This window comes from Symphalangus syndactylus, chromosome 1 (assembly GCF_028878055.3).
Source record: "Symphalangus syndactylus isolate Jambi chromosome 1, NHGRI_mSymSyn1-v2.1_pri, whole genome shotgun sequence".
NCBI lineage: Eukaryota > Metazoa > Chordata > Mammalia > Primates > Hylobatidae > Symphalangus > Symphalangus syndactylus.
Window position 1 is genome coordinate 36,882,967 of NC_072423.2, and position 17,486 is coordinate 36,900,452.

A 17,486-nucleotide genomic window follows, 5' to 3' on the forward strand; every position below is an offset into this window, starting at 1 on the left:
AGAGCTTGCAGTGAGCCAAGATCACACCACTGCACTCCAGCCTGGGCAACAGAGCAAGACTCCATCTCAAAAAAAAAAAAAATAATAAGTACACTAAAAAATATCTGGTATTAGAGAAAGCATAGACATATATATTAATGGAAAAGATTAGAAAGTCCAGAAATAGACCCGAACAAATATGGTCAGTTGATTTTTTACAAAGTTATGAAGTCATTTCAATGAGAAAGGATGATCCTTTTAGCCAATGTTGCCAAACAATTTGATGTCCATATGCAAATGAATTAACCTCAACCCATGCAGCCTACCTTATTCAAAAATTCACTTTAAAAATGAATCATATGCCAAAGTATAAAATCAAAAACTATAAACCTAAAATTATAAAACACAGAAGAAAACATACAAGAAAATCTCCATGACTTTGTGTTAGGCAAAGATTTCTCAGGTGCTGTACCAAAACTATGACCCAGAGAAGACAAAAATTGTTGTTAGACTTTACTAAAAACTTCTTTTTAAAAGCACACTTAAGAGAATGAAAAAAAAAAAACAGGCTACACACTGGAAAATAATATTTGCAAACACATAAATAACTTATATCCAGGTTACACAAAGAACTCTCAAATAAGAAAACAAGCAGTTGAATAAAGAAAAAAGGTAAAAGATTTGAACAGAATCTTTGAGAAAGAGAAGAAACACAGATGGCAATTAAGCACAGGAAAAGATGTTTGATGACGCTTTTCATTAGGGAAATGCAAATTAAATCCACAATGAGATACCAGTAAACACTAGGATGGCCAAAATCAAAATAACAACACCACGTGCTATCAAGGACACAGAACAACATGTACTGCTGCTGGGAATTCAAAGTGGTACAGCCATAGAAAACAGGTGGCAGTTCCTTATAAAATTAAATATATACTTAGCATACAACCCAGCAATCCTACTTCTGGAAATTTAACCAAGAGAAATGAAACCATACATCCACAGAAATAAACTTTACATGAATGTTTATAGCAGTTTTAAGTGTCAAAAAATGGAAACAACACAAATGTCTCTCAACTGAGGAATGGATAAATAATCCATTAGTACATCCACAGAGTAAAATACTAGTCAGCAATAAAAGGAAACAAATCACTGATATTTGCAACAATGTGAATCTTTTTATAAATGAATGATATGGATGAATTTTGTTATGAATGAATGAGTCTTGTGGATGGATCTTATCATGCTAAGTGAAAGAAGCCAGACTCAAACGTCTACTCTGTGATTCCATTTATATGACAATCTAGAAAAGGCAAAACTATAGCAATAGATCAGTGGTTTCAAGGGTGGGAGATGGGGAAGAAATTAACTACAAAAAAAAAAAAAGTAACTTTCTGAGGTTATGGACCTGTTCTGTATCTTGATTATGGTGTTGGTTATATTCTGTATGTATCTGTGCAAACTTGCAGAAATCTACATGAACATGGGTTAATTTTACTGTACCTAAGTCGTACCTTCATGCATTCCCTTTAATCAGAAATCATGTATGGGAATCTATTCCATAGCGTTAAAAAGCACCAACTGCCTGGGCATGGTGGCTCACGCCTGTAATCCCAGCACTTTGGGAGGCCGAGGCTGGTGGATCACTTGAGGTCAGGAGTTTGAGACCAGCCTGGCCAACATGGTGAAACCCCATCTCTACTAAAAATACAAAAATTAGCTGGGCGTGGTGGTGGGTGCCATTATCCCAGCTACTCAGGAGGCTGAGGCAGGAGAATTGCTTGAACCCAGGAGGCAGATATCGCAGTGAGCCGAGATCGCTCCATTACACTCCAGCCTGGACGACAAGAGTGAAACGCCATCTCAAAAAAAAAAAAAAAAAAAAAAAAAATCAACACAGGAGCATTGTTTATACTGCACAAAACAGAAACCAGTCTGATGGCCCATCAATAGAAACCTGTTTAATAAATGGTGGTGTAGCCATTTCAAGGAATAGTATTTAGCCATTTAAAAAGGCATACTATTTATGCCAGTTAACGTGGAGGGATTTTAATATGACATTGTTACACAAAAAGAGCAGGATACAGAAAGTCTATATAGAATGATGTTATTTTAAAAAAAATACACAACAATGAGTTAACCTGTAGATGAGTTTGTATGATTGTGTGCACATATATGAAGAAAGGTGTGGTGGGATGGGCACTAGTCTGTTAACACTGATGACTTGAGTTGGGGAGCTGGGAATAGAGAGTCAAGGTGAGTTTGAAAGAAAGGCGGGAGGGAATGGAGGGAGGTCAGGCTCAAAGGATGAAGGAAGGAAGAATGCCTAGAACTAGCCTGAGATTTGCTGTGACTACAGACCTCTCCTGCGCTGGGTTCTCTCTCCTTATTGCTGAGACTTTTTATCAATATCTCAGTCCCACAAGGAGAGGAAGAGAAAGGGAATTTCAAAACTTCTCCCAAGGACTTGCAGCCTTCCTACTGCACAAGGGGCTGGGACTGGCATCACTCAGTTCTGCATCCCAGCCAGGATGTAGAAGGAAGTGTGTCTCTTTGCTGTGGGCTGCCTTCCCCCACTCCAGGACAAGGCAAACATTGTGGGGCTGGTGGGAGAGGACCACAGACAGGAAGAGTTTGGGGAGGAGAGGCAGCTGTGAGCAGAGCTGATGTCTTCTTGAGGACAGGAAGAAGTGAGGGCTGCCGAGGCAAAAGCCTCGCTTTCTGAGAAGCTGGAGCAGAGCCAGAGTCATTGTCTGATGAGCTCTGGACACAAGAATCAGCCAACAAGCCCTGACACTCCCTTACCGCGCACTTAGCTCTGCACGAGTTGCTAAGGAGGAAATAGGAGAAAATAGGTCTCATACACCAGGGAATGGATCTCACAGGGTTTACACTTTCATTAGAGGGACAAGAGTATTGCATTTAAAAAGTAAAGAGCATTCAAAGAGTGTTTATTAATACAAATGGAGCTCAGAAGAGAGGGGCCAGGCACAGGAATTTTTGAAATAGTGACCATGCCCCTCTTGTCTTTGCCCTTGCCTTCCCCAGCCCTCACAAGTGGTGGCTTCAGTTTCCCTGCCTGGGAGAATTTTGCAGCGGGGTGTCTGAACTTTCCAAAGTTGAGGAGAATGGGGCTTGAGGAGTGGGATGTTCCTAGACTAAAATCAGTAATTGGGGAGTGGCCTGTGGGTCCCCAAATCAATAAAAACTTGCAACCTGCTCCCCGAAAGCACCTCACACTGAGAGGCTCTCAGAAGGAATGGCTTTTATGGCACAGCAGGGAGGCTGGACCTTGGGCACTGGGCTCGCCACAGAAGCCCATAACTCAAAGGTGACCAGCTAGATGCAGAGCGGTAGATCCACAGAGACCACACCTGCCAGGCAGGGGCATCCTCCACTGTGACCAGTATGGACCCATGGCAGGGAGCCTTTAGCCAACCCAGTGGGGGACCAGAGGGTGACCAAAGAAAGGCCTGGGTTGAATTTCTGGACAGCCCAGTATGATGGGGATGTGAAGTCAGCATTGAGCCATTTTACAGAAAATGAAGAACTATGGTATTGCTTGGGTACTCCAGTTGGTGAACTGAGCATCTTTGCGGTCTTCTGGTCTCAAGAGATCTGGAGGTGGAGATTATGGATGAGGTGGTGTTCAATCTGACCTTGGGGACAATAGCCAGAACTGGGGACAAAAGTAGGGACTAGAGAACAGAATGAGCAAATGTGATCACCCAGGGGAGCGGGGAGCATGTGACAGGAACAGTGAAGAAACAGGCTTGGCTGGAGCCCAGGGTCCAAATCAGGGAGCAGAGAGCAAGCTACTTTCAGTGTCTCTCTTCTTTATCATCAGAACACATCTATCACAGAACACTTGCATGCACAAGAGGCCCGGCTGCCTGTGAGGTCGTAGAGGAGTGAAACGCATGACTGTGCCTTCCGTGAGCTCATGAGGTGGTTAAGATGATACACACAGGTGCAAACAAGCACACCTAAGGCAGAGTGCTGCAGGAAGGACAGAGATCGTTCTCTGTTGATCCAGCCGGGGCTTGATCAGCTTGCTGGCTTGATCCGGCAAGTGTTGATCCAGCCAGTGCTTCTTGAGAGACTTCTTCACACCATGCCAAGCACTGCAGATGCAGAGGTGATTAATACAAGGCACCACCCTGGAGAAACGCCCAGAAATCACTCCCAGTGGAGGCAGGTTTCCTAGAACTGGTCCTAGAATGTGTGGTGGGATTTGGTAGGCATCTAGGGAGAAAGTGAGTGCTCCCCACCTTCGGTACTAATGGTACATGGGGTCAAAGGCCTGGGGAACGTCCTAGGTGAGTCAGGGGTGAGGTGGGCAGAGAGGGGGCCAGTCTGAACAGAAGATCCATGGGAAAGGAAAGGCAGAAGGGGCTGGAGAGGACAGTTGGGAGGAGATGATAAAATATCCTGGATGGCACCCAAAGGCCTCTAGGCTTTACCCTGTGGGCCCCTGGAGCTACTGAGGATTTCTGATCTGCAGTGGGGCCCTAAATGTGCCCCCACAAAAGCTCCTAACACTTCTAAGGTGAGTGGCAAATGGGACTGGGTGGGGCTGGGGTTTCCATGTGGGGAACGTGTCCCAGCAAAGATCATACGTAGCCTGGTTATCTAGTGGCCATCTCTGAGCAGCCTCCCAGATATCCTGCCAGCCATGGACACCAGCGAGAGCCTGAGGACTCTGAGTCCTGAGGGAGCCCACTGTCCTCTGCAATGGGCTGATTTCGGGCATTCCTTTCTCCTTCCAGTCAGACAAGAAAAGATAACAGAGGGTCCCCATCACAGCAACTTCTGTCCCCATTGTCACCTGAAAAGGGGAGAGTGATGAACCCCTAGGGCCCACAATAAATCTAAGTGCACTCCATGAGTACCAGGATTGCTCAGATGGAGTCTGGGCCAACTAGGCCTGGTTGACCATCAACTTAACTGCAGGATGCACAAAATGTATCTTCAGATGCCTCAGGTAAGGAACGATGTGTGTGTGTGTGTGTGTGTGTGTGTGTGTACCCACAAGGCTCCTGGGCACAGGGTGTTGGGTAATCCAGTCCTGATGTCCCAGCCCCACAGCAGCTAAAAGATTGCAACAGGCATTGCCTTTGGATATGCCAGCAAGCAAACTCCCTGCAAGCAGGTCATTGTCCCCATGAACTCTGACGTCATGAACGAATTGCACCATATACTCCCTCTTCTCACAGAAAGTCCTATACAGCTGAAAGAAACCAAACACCAAAAGCAGCCTAGACTTTAGGCTGTGCAGCTATTCTCACCAACACTTAGGTACCCAATAAATGTGTGTTGATTTAATGGTAAAGGGGTAACAAAAAGACCCACCCCAGGGAGTTCTGTAGGACATGCCCGGGCACAGGAGCTTTCCATACCTTACCTTGGGATGGTGGTAATGGTGGTAGAGGTAGTGGTGTTGATGGGAAGAGACAGAAGTTGTGGATTTGCTAAATCAGAATTTTCAGGTTTAGGTTTGCTTTTTTAGGAGCAAAAATTAAAAAATTTTAAAAAGCATAGGTTTGCTTTCTTGATGAGAATGAATGGATGAATAAAATAAAGTAGGAAAGAACTTCCAGGCCATTAGCAACTAGGCATTAATATTTTCAAAAGCACCCCAGGTGAAGTCAAAGACTGAGAACCAACTGCCCCAAGGGAAGAGTCTCAAAGAGGAGCTTGTTTTCAAACCGAATTACATGCCTGGAATCAATCGAAAAACCATTTCTGTAGAACCCACTGTTGAGCCACCACTGCACCCCAGATTCCTGCCTCCTTCTATGGGCTCCATTCCACACCACCCCCTTAAGTGTCCTGCTGCCCATTTGACTGCCAATCCCTTAGCACTTTCTTCCAGCCTCAGGTGTGAAAAACCTACGATCACTATCCACTGTCTAGACCCCACCACCTCCCATCCTGCATGCTTTGGGATCTTCCCCTGACTGCAAGAGGTAAAAAGAGTTTTTCGTTTTGTGTTTGTTTCCCAAGCGTACAGGCAGCCAGATGTAGGCAAAATAGGAGCATATTCAACATGTGCCTGCCAGGTGCAAGGGCGAGCACCCGCTGGACCGCTGGCTGACTACAGCCCTGCCAGGGCGCCCTGCACTTGGAGTCCTTAAATGCAAATTTCCCCTGTGGCAGCCCTGGCCTCTTCCGCAGGGGGCAGCTACTCTGGAAGGAAAGATGGGATTTAAATTGGTAATCAAGCACTCTACCAAATTGGACTTTGACCTTGTTCAGAATTCCACTGGCCCATGTTCCCTGACCCCCCTGCCCCCCTGCTTCTGCCCAATTGTTCCCTTGAGTAGCTGCCTGCGATCTGAGGCAGTCAGGCGGGCTGTCGCCAGCTGCTCCTCCCTGGCTGCCTTCCACCTGGCCAGCTCAGAAAGCAGTGGAAATCAAGCAGCTTCGCCTTTCCAGCTTCTCTTGCTACTTCTGGGCCGGGAGGAAGACAAGAGTGGTTTGGATGGGGCCTCAGCCCCGCCTGGGCCTGCTTGTAGGGCATGGGAAGAGGGGAGTGCAGCCCCAGCACGTCTGTCACTCTCAGTGCATTCTTGGTTACCAGAGCAATTCCCAGACAAGGCCTGGAATGGCCAGCATGGCCCACCGGCCTGCTGCATTCAGGGCAGCAGCACAGAGCCCACACTGATTTCTTCAAGCTCCCTCCACTGCCCCAAAACACCCTCTGCTCTCACTGCAAAACACCGAGGTTTTGCTCATTTCTTCTGTCTGGAAGGTCTTCCATGTTCTCATCTACATGTCTAAATCCTACCCTTTCTTCCAGGGCTGGGAAACCGCTTGCTTCCTAGAGAGCACCTACCCTCTCCTACAGCCCCACCATTCTTCTCTTACCTCCTCAATCCATGATTCAAATCAAGTATCGGGGACATTTAATCTTATTTGCCGTGTCCTGTTGTTTCAAGTCTCATCTTCCCAACAAGATGTAAGCTCCCAGGGACTGTGTATTACCTAGATTGGCACTGAGTAGGCCTACTAGGAATTAATGAATGAAAGAATAAATGAATGAGTAAACAGAGTGCTTTGGTCATTGAAATGCTTCCTTTATAAGCCCAGGAATTCTTCCCACCAAGAGAGCTAGCTTTTCTTTGCATTGGCTTTCCTGGAGACCAAGCCTCTGGTGGAATCCGCCTTCACTGCCTCCCAGGAAGCCAGGAAATATCTCACCAGGAGTAACAAGTTAGCCAAGCAGCTGGACTTCTGCCAGCGTGCAGGGCACTAGTGAGTGCAGGGTGCATCTCCTGCCCTTTTTGATCTAACTGAGATGATAGAATGTGCTCACATGAAGCTTTGGTTTCCTGTCAATGTGCAAAGTCATGGCCATGATAGGTTAAGTGCTGAAAGCCACAGGGTATAAGAGGGGCCTGAGCCAGGCTGTCTTAATCAGAGAGCACTCGAAGGACATAGCAAAGAGAGCTGTTAAGTGGAGGCAAGGAAGAAGCCCTCTCCTTCCTCCTCCCCAGCTAGATTCCTTCCCTGCCTACTTCCTCCACTCAGGTCAGCAAGATTCAAAGGATGGGGCCAGGACCAGGGATAAGATTGAGGATGGGCTGGAGGATGGCTGATTGACTCAGGGCATTAATATGGGGGGCCAGGACCAGGGATTGGCCACATCAGAATGCAGGGTAGCCCCCACATGTTCACTATTGATCCAAAAGGGGAAACAAAGAGAAAGAGGCTCAAAAAGCCAACCGAGGATGGGTGCAGTGGCTCATGCATAATCCCAGCACTTTGTGGGGCTGAGGTGGAAGAATCACTTGAGGCCAAGAGTTAAAGACCAGCCTGGGCAACATAGTGAAACTCCATCTCTACAAAAATCAAAATTAGTCAGGCATGGTGGCAAACACCTGTGGTTCTAGCTACTCGGGAGGCTGAGGTGGGAGGATCATTTGAGCCTAGGAAGTCGAGGTTGCAGTGAACCATGATCATGCCACTGCACTTCAACCTGGCAACAGAGCAAGACCTTGTCTCAAAGAGAGAGTGAGCGAGAGCGAGTGAGAGAGAGCACGCACAAGAAAGAGATACAACACCGAAAGTACAATCTATTTTTCAAAATTGATCAATTGGACTTTATAAACAATAAAAATAAAAGTCAGCAGGACAGAAGAATAGACAGGCAGGGAAGAAGATGTGGAAAGACAAGTGAGGTGTGAGTGGTTACATTTTTGACACAGGGAGCCAGGGGCTGGTAGGGCTGTTGATGACCTCTGTGCACACGACTTCCTTCTTCAATCTCAGAAGGAAGTCAGGAGCCAGGGGCCATGCTGGGGGCAACCCAGGCAAGGTGCATGCTCTGCAATGCCCCTTTTGTGCCATTACACACCCCTGTCCTCCCTGTGGCAAGGGCAGGAAGCCCTTCAGGTGACAAGAGGCCCGTGCTTGTCTTCTGAGGCAAAGGGGAGGGGACTTGGAGCACAGAACATCAAGGGAAGGGGGGTGGGCTTTCTGGGGCACCCCTAGGGACAAGAGGCCCCTGAGTTGTTCCTCAACAGTAAATCCCCCAGGGCACGGTATGGGCCCTTCCACCCTGGCTCAGAGCCTTCCCCACTGTGCAAGCAGTGTAATCTATCATCAGTGACTGAGCTGAGTGCCAGTTCTGCTCCTTTTATTACCCATGCATTCCCAGGGAAAGGCAAGGACCCGAAGCAGAAAGCAGCCCCTGTGGGCTGGCACTGTGGGTACACCTTACAGCTAACGTGGCATCTTTCTTTCCAGAGGAGTTTTTTTTTTTTTTTTTTTTTGGAGATAGAGTCTTGCTCTGTCACCCAGGCAGGAGTGCAATGGCATAATCTTGGCTCACTGCAACCTCCGCCTCCCAGGTTCAAACGATTCTCCTGCCTCAGCCTCCCAAGTAGCTGGGATTACAGGCAGGAGAGTAGCTGGGATTACAGGAATGTGATACCATGCCTGGCTAATTTTTGTATTTTTAGTAGAGATAGGATTTCACCATGTTGGTCAAGCTGATCTCCATCTCCTGACCTCGTGATCCAACTGCCTCGGCCTCCCAAAGTGCTGAGATTACAGGCATGAGCCACCACGCCCCGCCTTTCCAGAAGAATTTTATACAACCCACTGTAAGACCACCCATCGATGGCAAAACTGTTGGTCCACAGAGCAGGTGTCCAGGTGCCCAGAGACAGCCCCACCTCTGGGGTGCACCTTTCATTTCGCTTCCAAATGTCCCCCAAGGCCATGGGAGGGCTCTGCTCCCTCCAACAAAGGAACAGCATCCCAAAGCCCGGTGCACATGCAGATGAACTTCCTCTCCTACGCAGCCTGAGACGTGGAAATGAGGAAAGCAGTGATTCTCAAAACTGGCAGGGAAGGGCTGTGGGAGAGTTTCATTCATTGTGGGGAGGCTGGATCTGAGAACTGCACACTCTTGAGCCTACACACACGTATGGGCACGCACAGAGTGCAGCGTGGCAGCTGAGAAACAGTGGAGAAGCATGGAGAGGGAACAGAATGGGGACCAATTTGGAAGTTGATGTATCCACCACGGATCACTTCATACTGGGTTAGAGCTGTGGTTCCCGTACCTGGCTATGTGGCAGAATCACCTGGTGAGTTCAGTAAACATGCAGATTCTCAGGTCACACTACAATCCTACCAAGACACAACCACATGGGTAGGGAAATGTGTGTGTGTGTGTGTGTGTGTGTGTGTCACAAGCTCCCCTGGAAATTGGATGCTGTGTTTCCCTATTCCGAGTTTAGAATTGCTGGATTTAGGTGAGGTTGCAGGCAAATTGGCAATGCTCTTGTTCCGGCCATGGGCTGCCCTGTAAGGACACACTCTGGGCCCAGAACACAGACTGGGCAAACCAGATTTACTCCCAGAGAAGCATCGTGCAGCCTGAACTTCCTGCTATCACACTCTTGGCCACACTAGCTGATCACCTTTGGCCCAGATGAATCAACTTTCACTATTCCATAGGACCTCTCTTCTAGCACTTTTTTGTTTATTTTCACAAGATCAAATATTACAGATATTTAATGATGGAAATCTAAATGCTATTGTCATTCCTGTTTAATGTGTTTGCTCACGAACCTCACCTGCCAGAGGTAATGTGGAAATCCATCACCCACTTGCTCATTCAAGACAAGCCTGGGGTCATTAAACCGTGACCTTATTTTCTTTGGAGCTTCTATTTGCCTGAATTGTTCTACCTTCCGCTGCAAAGGGATTTGGAGAGTGAGGCTTAGACCAGTACCCCGGGCACAACAGCTGCGCAGAATGAGACAGTGCCTTTGTTTCTCTGTTTTTTTCTGCTTAAGCTAAGCACACAGTCACAGAGGAAAGAGGACAGCATCTGTGTGGGCTGGAGCCCAGTCCTTGTGAATTACCACTGAGGTCTCACTCAGGAATGACCCTGGGTCTGAGTCACACATGGCAGGGCCTTTAAGAGGAGAAAAAATAATTCCTGAAATAAACGAGTTTATATTTTGGCCAGGGAGGCCATGCCATGGAAGCATTCCCTCTCACCCACATGGTCAGGACTGGTCAATGATGGAAATCGGTGAGAGAGGTTGTGAAGCTGGAGAACATGGAAACGAAGGCTGGGGCCATCCCAAAGCGGGTCGTCAGACAGGAAACTTTATGCTGGGCCCCCAAAGGGCTAAACCCGAGTGGAAAGGTGGAACAAGAAAATATCTGTCCCACAAAGTGAGAAGATTACTTGTCTCAAACTTGGTGTTGAGTCAAGGGGAAACTCTTCCCTGAGAACGTGTAGGGAAGGAAGGATGGGCAGAAGGCAGCCAATAAACTGATACCTACTGAGTGCCCTTTATATGACAGGCACTCACACCACACTACCATAGTTAACCTCACAGATTCTCCCCATTTCTACAGAATAAGAAGCTAAGACAAGAGAGCAGAGGCTTATGGCGTGAGATTGCAGATCCCAAGGTCGCTGGCATCATCTAAAGTGAAGAGCTCTGCTCAGACTCTGACTTCTGCTATCATCCAACGCCCAGAAATGGCCTCCATGTGCACCCCTGGAACATGCCTTCCTTCCATTCATCTGGGGCACACTTTGTACTCAGAGACACCCACACATACCCTAGACCCACACCATCGAGACCTTTTGCTCTCACAGTGGGACAGAGTAACAAACCCTACACAGCCTGTCCAGCAGTTTCTGTGTTGCTGCTGTCAGGAACACAGATATATCTGAGGCCAAGTCCGTGTTCTCCATTAGCTTTTTTTTTTTTTTTTAAGATGGAGTCTCACACTGTTACCAGGTTGGAGTGCAGTGGCGTGATCTCAGCTCACTGCAACCTCTGCCTCCTGGGTTCAAGCGATTCTCCCGCCTCAGCCTCCCAAGTAGCTGGGACTACAGGCGCATGCCACCACGTCCAGCTAATTTTTGTATTTTTAGTAGAGATGGGATTTCACCATGTTGACCAGGATGTTCTCGATCTCTTGACCTCATGATCTGCCCGCTTCAGCCTCCCAAAGTGCTGGGATTACAGACATGAGCCACCGCATCCAGCCTCTGTTAGCTTTCCTTGTTATCCATGATTCCGCTTTCTGTGGTTTCTAAGATCCTCCCATTGAGTACCTGAGGTCCACCGTGGTCTAAAAATATTAAGTGGAAAATTTCAGAAATAATCCAAAAGTTTTAAATTTCTCGCCCTCTGAGTAGTGTGATGAAATCTCACACCATCCTGCTTCATCCCACCTGGAACATGAATCATCCCTTGTCCAGCATAGGCTGCCCCCTGTTTTAGTCACTTAGCATCAGGCTCGGATTGTCTGGGTAGCAGTCAGATCTTATCATATCACTGTGTCAGTATGAAGTATCAGTGCTTGTGTTCAAGTAACCCTTCTTTTTACTTAATAATGGCCGGAAAGTGCAAGAGTAATGATGCTGGCATATTGTTATAATTGTTCTATTTTATTATTAGTTATTGTTATTAATCTCTTGCTGTGCCTAATTTATAAAGTAAACTTTACCATAGGAATGCATGTATAGGGCTGGGCACGGTGGCTCACACCTATAATCCTAGCACTTTGGGAGGCAAAGGTGGGAGGATCACTTGAGGTCAGGAGTTTGAGCCCAGCCTGGCCAATATGGTGAAACCCCATCTCCATTAAAAATACAAAGTTAGCCAGGCATGGTGGCAGGCACCTCTAATTCCAGCTACTTGGGAGGCTGAGGCACAAGAATCCCTTGAACCCGGGAGGTCGAGGTTGCAGTGAGATTGTGAGATCATGCCACTGCTCTCCAGCCTGGGTGACAGAGCAAGACTCTGTCTGAAAAAAAAAAAAAAAAAAAAAAAAAGGAATGTATGTATAGGAAAAAAAAAAATCATATATAGGGTGTGGTACTAACCACAGTTTCGGGCATCTACCGAAAGTCTTGGAATGTGGATCCCCCTGAGGATAAGGAGGGACTGCTATAGTCACAAAGTTAAAGAATCTCAGTGCTGAAGGGGAGCCCGGTAAAGCTCATCTGGTCCAAGCTTCTGTTTTCTTCAGGGGAAACTGAGGTTCTGAGAGAGGATGGAATCCCAGCAGAGCCTGACAATGCAGAAGTCAGAACTACATGCCAAGGAGTGCATTCCAGGCAAGAAGGTTGTGAGAGTGAGTGTGCATACATGTGTGTCACACACACTGAAGTTGGGGGAAGGTAAGGGGCCAGAGCAGGGGTGCTGTGGCTGCAGACAAGTTTAAAATAGGGAAGGGCCTGGGAGAGCACCAGGTCCCTGAGTGAGTTGCTCAGAATGGGTCCATCACATTTGCACGGAGCTTCTAAACACGTTTGGCCTGAGGCGTGGCATGAAGAGGGCTTACAACTGTGTGAAGGAACATTGTGCAAAAGAAAAAGATGAGAAGGAGACCTCCTAAAAGCCAAGCCTTGGGACAGAAGTCTCTAACTGCAGGCATAAATTAGGAGATGCGATCCAGGTTAGAGCCAGAGGGGATGCATTACCAAGTTCCACTAGGAAAAGGTAACTGGGGTGGAGGAAGAACATAGGGGGAAAGGTGGAAGGAGAAAGAATGCATTAGTGAAGGAGAGACCTTACAAATGATGTCAGGGCTAAAAAAGAAAAAAAAAGAATAAAAACATAAAAAAAAAAAAAAATAGAAAGGTAGAGACCACAAGCCAACCTTCCAAGGAGTTATCCCAACTGTTCAAAACCAGGAACAGCAAGGGGCCATAGAGAAGCCGAGAAGCCATTCCACAGCCCATGGTCACAGCCACCAGAGCAGCCTGAAGGCCCATGTGGCACTGCAGCTTCCAAGCTCCCAGCTGGGGGTGAGGTGAGTTTAGCCTATGTCACTGCTGCAGCCTCTTGCCCCCTTTCTCCCACCCTTACAGGCCCTCTAGGGTCTGTTTCCCTGAAGCTTTGTCCTGGGAGATGGGGGGCATGGCTTCTACCCTCATCAGGGCTACAGAGCCCTGCCCAGCGGTGGCAACATTCACACATCCAGCCCTTCCTTAAAAACCCTCCTTCCCTGCCCAGCCCTCCCCTCAGTCACCACTTCTTGTCAGGGGACTTCAGCTGTTGAATCAACTCTCTGATGAGGTGCCCGACCCAGATCTAATCTCAGGAAAAGATCAAGACGATTTTCCTGTTTGGGTTCAGCCCCAAGGGCATTCTCGGAGAGGAATCTGCCAGCATCCTGCCTTGACAACCATTATTAAAATGTCACAAACATGAATAAAACATGTTCATTTCTGAAAAGAGAAAATCTGCTCCGTCTCATGCCTCTCTCCTCCCTCCCCCATTTCTCTCTCTGTCTGTCTCTCTCTCTCTCTCTTCTTTCCAAACCCGCTCTCAGAGGATGGGGAAGAAATCATGGGTTCCAAGGAGCACCCTGTACTCACCAGTCACCCCACAGAGACAAGCACACACTTCAGTCATAGACTCTGGCTTCTGGCTTGAGCTGCTCATCGAGGCACAGGAAAGGGAGAGGGGGACACACTAAGTCTTGCCCACTCAGTTTGGGTGTCTGGAGACAGCTGAGTTGAGCTCAGAAAATATGTCCAGTTAGGAATGAGGGATTGATGGTGATTTGTATATTATGTTGGAGAAACAGCTGAGAGTGAATGTAGGAAAAAGAGAGAGAGAAGAGAGTGTTTAGGATGCAAGAACAGAGCCTGGTAAAGGAGACTGACAAGAGGAAGTTGGAGACCCAGGAAACCGCAAACAGGTGTGGGATCACAGACCGTAAGAATGAGATTTTTTTTCCCAGAAACAAGAGGTCACCCATTGTGGAAAGCAGTGTGATAATTCCTTGAAAAGCTAAAAGCTGAACTACCATTTGACCCAGCAATCCCATTAGTGGGCATATACTCAGAGGAATATAAATTATTCTATTATAAAGATACATGCACACGAATGTTCATTGCAGCACTATTCACAATGGCAAAGACATGAAGTCAACCCAAATGCCCATCAATGATAGATTGGATAAAGAAAATGGCCAGGAGTGGTGGCTCATGCCTGTAATCCCAGCACTTCGTGGGGCTGAGGCGGGTGGATCACTTGCCAGGAGTTCAAGACCAGACTGGCCAGCATAGTGAAACCCCATCTCTACTAAAAATATAGAAAAGTAACTGGGTGTGGTGGCACAAGCCTGTAATCCCAGCTACTTGGGAGGCTGAGACAGGAGAATCACTTGAACCAGGAAGGCGGAGATTGCAGTGAGCTGAGATTGCGTCACTGCACTCCAGCCTGGGAGACAGCGTGAGACTCTGTCTCAAAAAAAAAAGAGAAAGAAAGAAAAAAGAAAATGTGGTACATGTACACCATGGAATACTATACTATGCTGCCATAAAAAATGAGATCATGTCTTTTGTGGGAACATGGATAGAGCTGGAAGATGTTATCCTTAGCAAACTAAAGCAGGAACAGAAAACCAAATTACCACATGTTCTCACTTATAAGTGGGAGCTAAATGATGAGACCCCACGAACACGAAGGAAACAAAAGACACTGGGGTCTACTTGAGCGTGGAGAGTGGGAGGAGGGAGAGGAGCAGAAAAAATAACGATTGGGTACCGGGCTTAATACCTGGGTGATAAAATAATCTGTACAACAAACCCCGGGATATGAGTTCACCTATACAACAAACCTTCACATGTAAAAAAAAGAGGTCAAGAGAATTGTCTTGACCTCTATCAAGAATCTATCTAGAAGGATGAACATTGGCCCTACCCACAGGCATCTTGGCACCTCACTGAGAGCAGTGTTGGTCCTGAGGAGAAGGACAAGCTAGACAGCTGTGAGTTAAGGCAGGAATGAGAGGTAAGGTAGAGTGGAAAGGGCAAGTTTAGAAAACACCTTCCAGAAGGTGTGAGAAACAGAAAAGTAGCAACATAGGGCTGTGAAGGCAAGGCAGCGGGAGGGAGTTTTATTTATTCCTTTTTTTAAATGAATGAGACTTGAAAATGTTAAATGCAGATAGAAAAAGCTAGCCCAGAGGGGAGGTGTTGAAGACACACGGGAGACAACGTTTGGTGGGATGAGCAGGTTGTGGAATCCAGGGCACAGTTAGCAGGGAAGGGTCTTTCTCTTTGGCGAAGGCCTATTTCAAATCGAGGAGAATGTCCAAGGCATGAGATGGGTGACAGACTTGCAGTCCCTTGGGCAACTGCCTTCCAAGGCATGTAGCCAGCCCTAGGAAGCATCAGATCTGGCCCATGACATAGCAGCTTCTCTCCAGAGGGACTGCTCGAGCTCTAGGAGGATGCATTCTTCTCACAGCCCAGACTGATGAATTCATGCCTTCAGGCTACCAGCTCATGGAGGCAAAAACCATGGATCTCCATGGAAATGCACAACCAGCTTGGTGTGGCTCTGCAGATGCCCTGGGCTGGTGCAGGCACCCATCACAGATTTCTGGGACTCTCCCAACAATACCCTAAACCCGTGTCACATGCGTTGGTACCTGCCTAGTACTGGCTATCGCATTCCACCACAGATCACAGCCATCCAAGTGGCTCTATTCATTTTTATTTCCTGTAAGTTCCTTAAGAGCAAAAACCCCATGGTTTTGATTTTTGTATCTTTGTTCAAAATTGCTCTCTGTGTGAAACGGATCGTATTTTGGCTGAATTCTACCATCCTCGTGCCAACATTTTGGCTCAGCCACCACTCAGAGATGGCCCCAGGAAGCCACCACCCCCTGCCCTGGCCCTGGCCTGCTTCACAGGAGTGTATAACCAGATGATGGCTAGGGATTTCTAATCCAACCTGCCCCACTCCTAGCAGCCAGATACGAAAGGAGAACTCCAGATTTTCAACCCTTCCCAGCTCAGCTGCCTCCCTACCAAAAAAGAACTTCTGGGAGTTTGTGCAATCCCAAGTCTGCAGCTTCCATTGTCCAGCACAGGACTCCCTGGCCTACCCTCTTTATTAATTCAGCCTCCGGGAGTGCTCCGAAGAGATGGCCACATTCCAATCATGTCGTAACTGGGGAAACAATAAAATGCCTAACTGGCTATAAACTGTGGCAGAGATAAAGGCCAGTCCCTGATCGTTCCCCAACAATGGCCTTCTGGAGGGACTGGGAGTGCAGTCCCAGGAACACTTGGTTTGCTCACTCAGCAGAAATTAGAAAAACATTGCCAGCAATTTCTTTTTTTTTTTTTCTTTGAGACAAGGTCCCGCTCTCACTCAGGCTGGAGTGCAGTGGCACAGTCATAGTTCACTGCAGCTTCGAATTCCTGGGCTCAGGCAATCTTCCTGCCTTGGCCTCCCAAAGCACTAGAATTACAGGCATGAACCACTGCACCCAGCCCCACATTGCCAGCTTTGAAGCCCCAACTGGCTCTAGCTCAGGGAAGAATGAGCAAGAGACACAAGGCAACAGATGGTGCTGGCAAGCTGGAGGGCCCCAAAATTGAGCAGAGAGCACCCTACACCCACAAACACCCCACACCCCTTGCAAGCCAGTGTGGTCTGCTTTAGTAGATATCAGGTAGGAAGAGTCCAGCTGGTCTGTAATCAGAAGAGTCAACTCTTACATCAGAAGAGCATGTGGCAGCTCCTCAGGCCCTTCCACATTTTTGTTTCATTTGATCCTCAAAACAAGCTAGGAAAAGTATTATCGTTCCCATTTTATAGATGAGAAAACTGAGACTGGGGTAGTTGAAACATGCATGGATCTCAAGTAGCAGAACCACTCAGGTCTTCTGACTTTTTTTTTTTTTGAGACGGAGTCTCACTCTGTCGCCCAGGCTGGAGTGCAGTGGCATGATCTTGGCTCACTGCAACCTCTGCCTCCCGGTTTCAAGCAATTCTCTGCCTCAGCCTCCCGAGTAGCTGGGGTTATAGGCACCCACCACCACGCCTGGCTAATTTTTGTATTTTTAGTAGAGATGGGGTTTCACCATCTTGGCCAGGCTGGTCTTGAACTCCTGACCTCATGATCCACCTGTCTTGGCCTCCCAAAGTGCTGGGATTACAGGCGTGAGCCACCGCACCCAGCCCCTGACTCCTTAATTCACAGCTTTT

General features: G+C 47.6%; 1 long non-coding RNA gene across 2 annotated transcripts; it reads right to left on the reverse strand.

The window, feature by feature from the left end:
- Positions 1-1,925: 1,925 nt before the first annotated feature.
- On the reverse strand, positions 1,926-14,143 carry LOC134736765 (uncharacterized). 2 transcript variants are annotated; one of them, XR_010121004.1, is made up of 4 exons: positions 13,853-14,143; positions 10,071-11,595; positions 6,850-6,990; positions 1,926-4,103 (listed from the first exon to the last, which is right to left on the reverse strand). It is a non-coding gene; the product is annotated as an uncharacterized lncRNA (long non-coding RNA). The 2 variants fall into 2 exon arrangements; XR_010121003.1 differs by lacking the exons at positions 1,926-4,103; positions 6,850-6,990 and having other exon boundaries at positions 9,963-11,595.
- Positions 14,144-17,486: the final 3,343 nt, after the last annotated feature.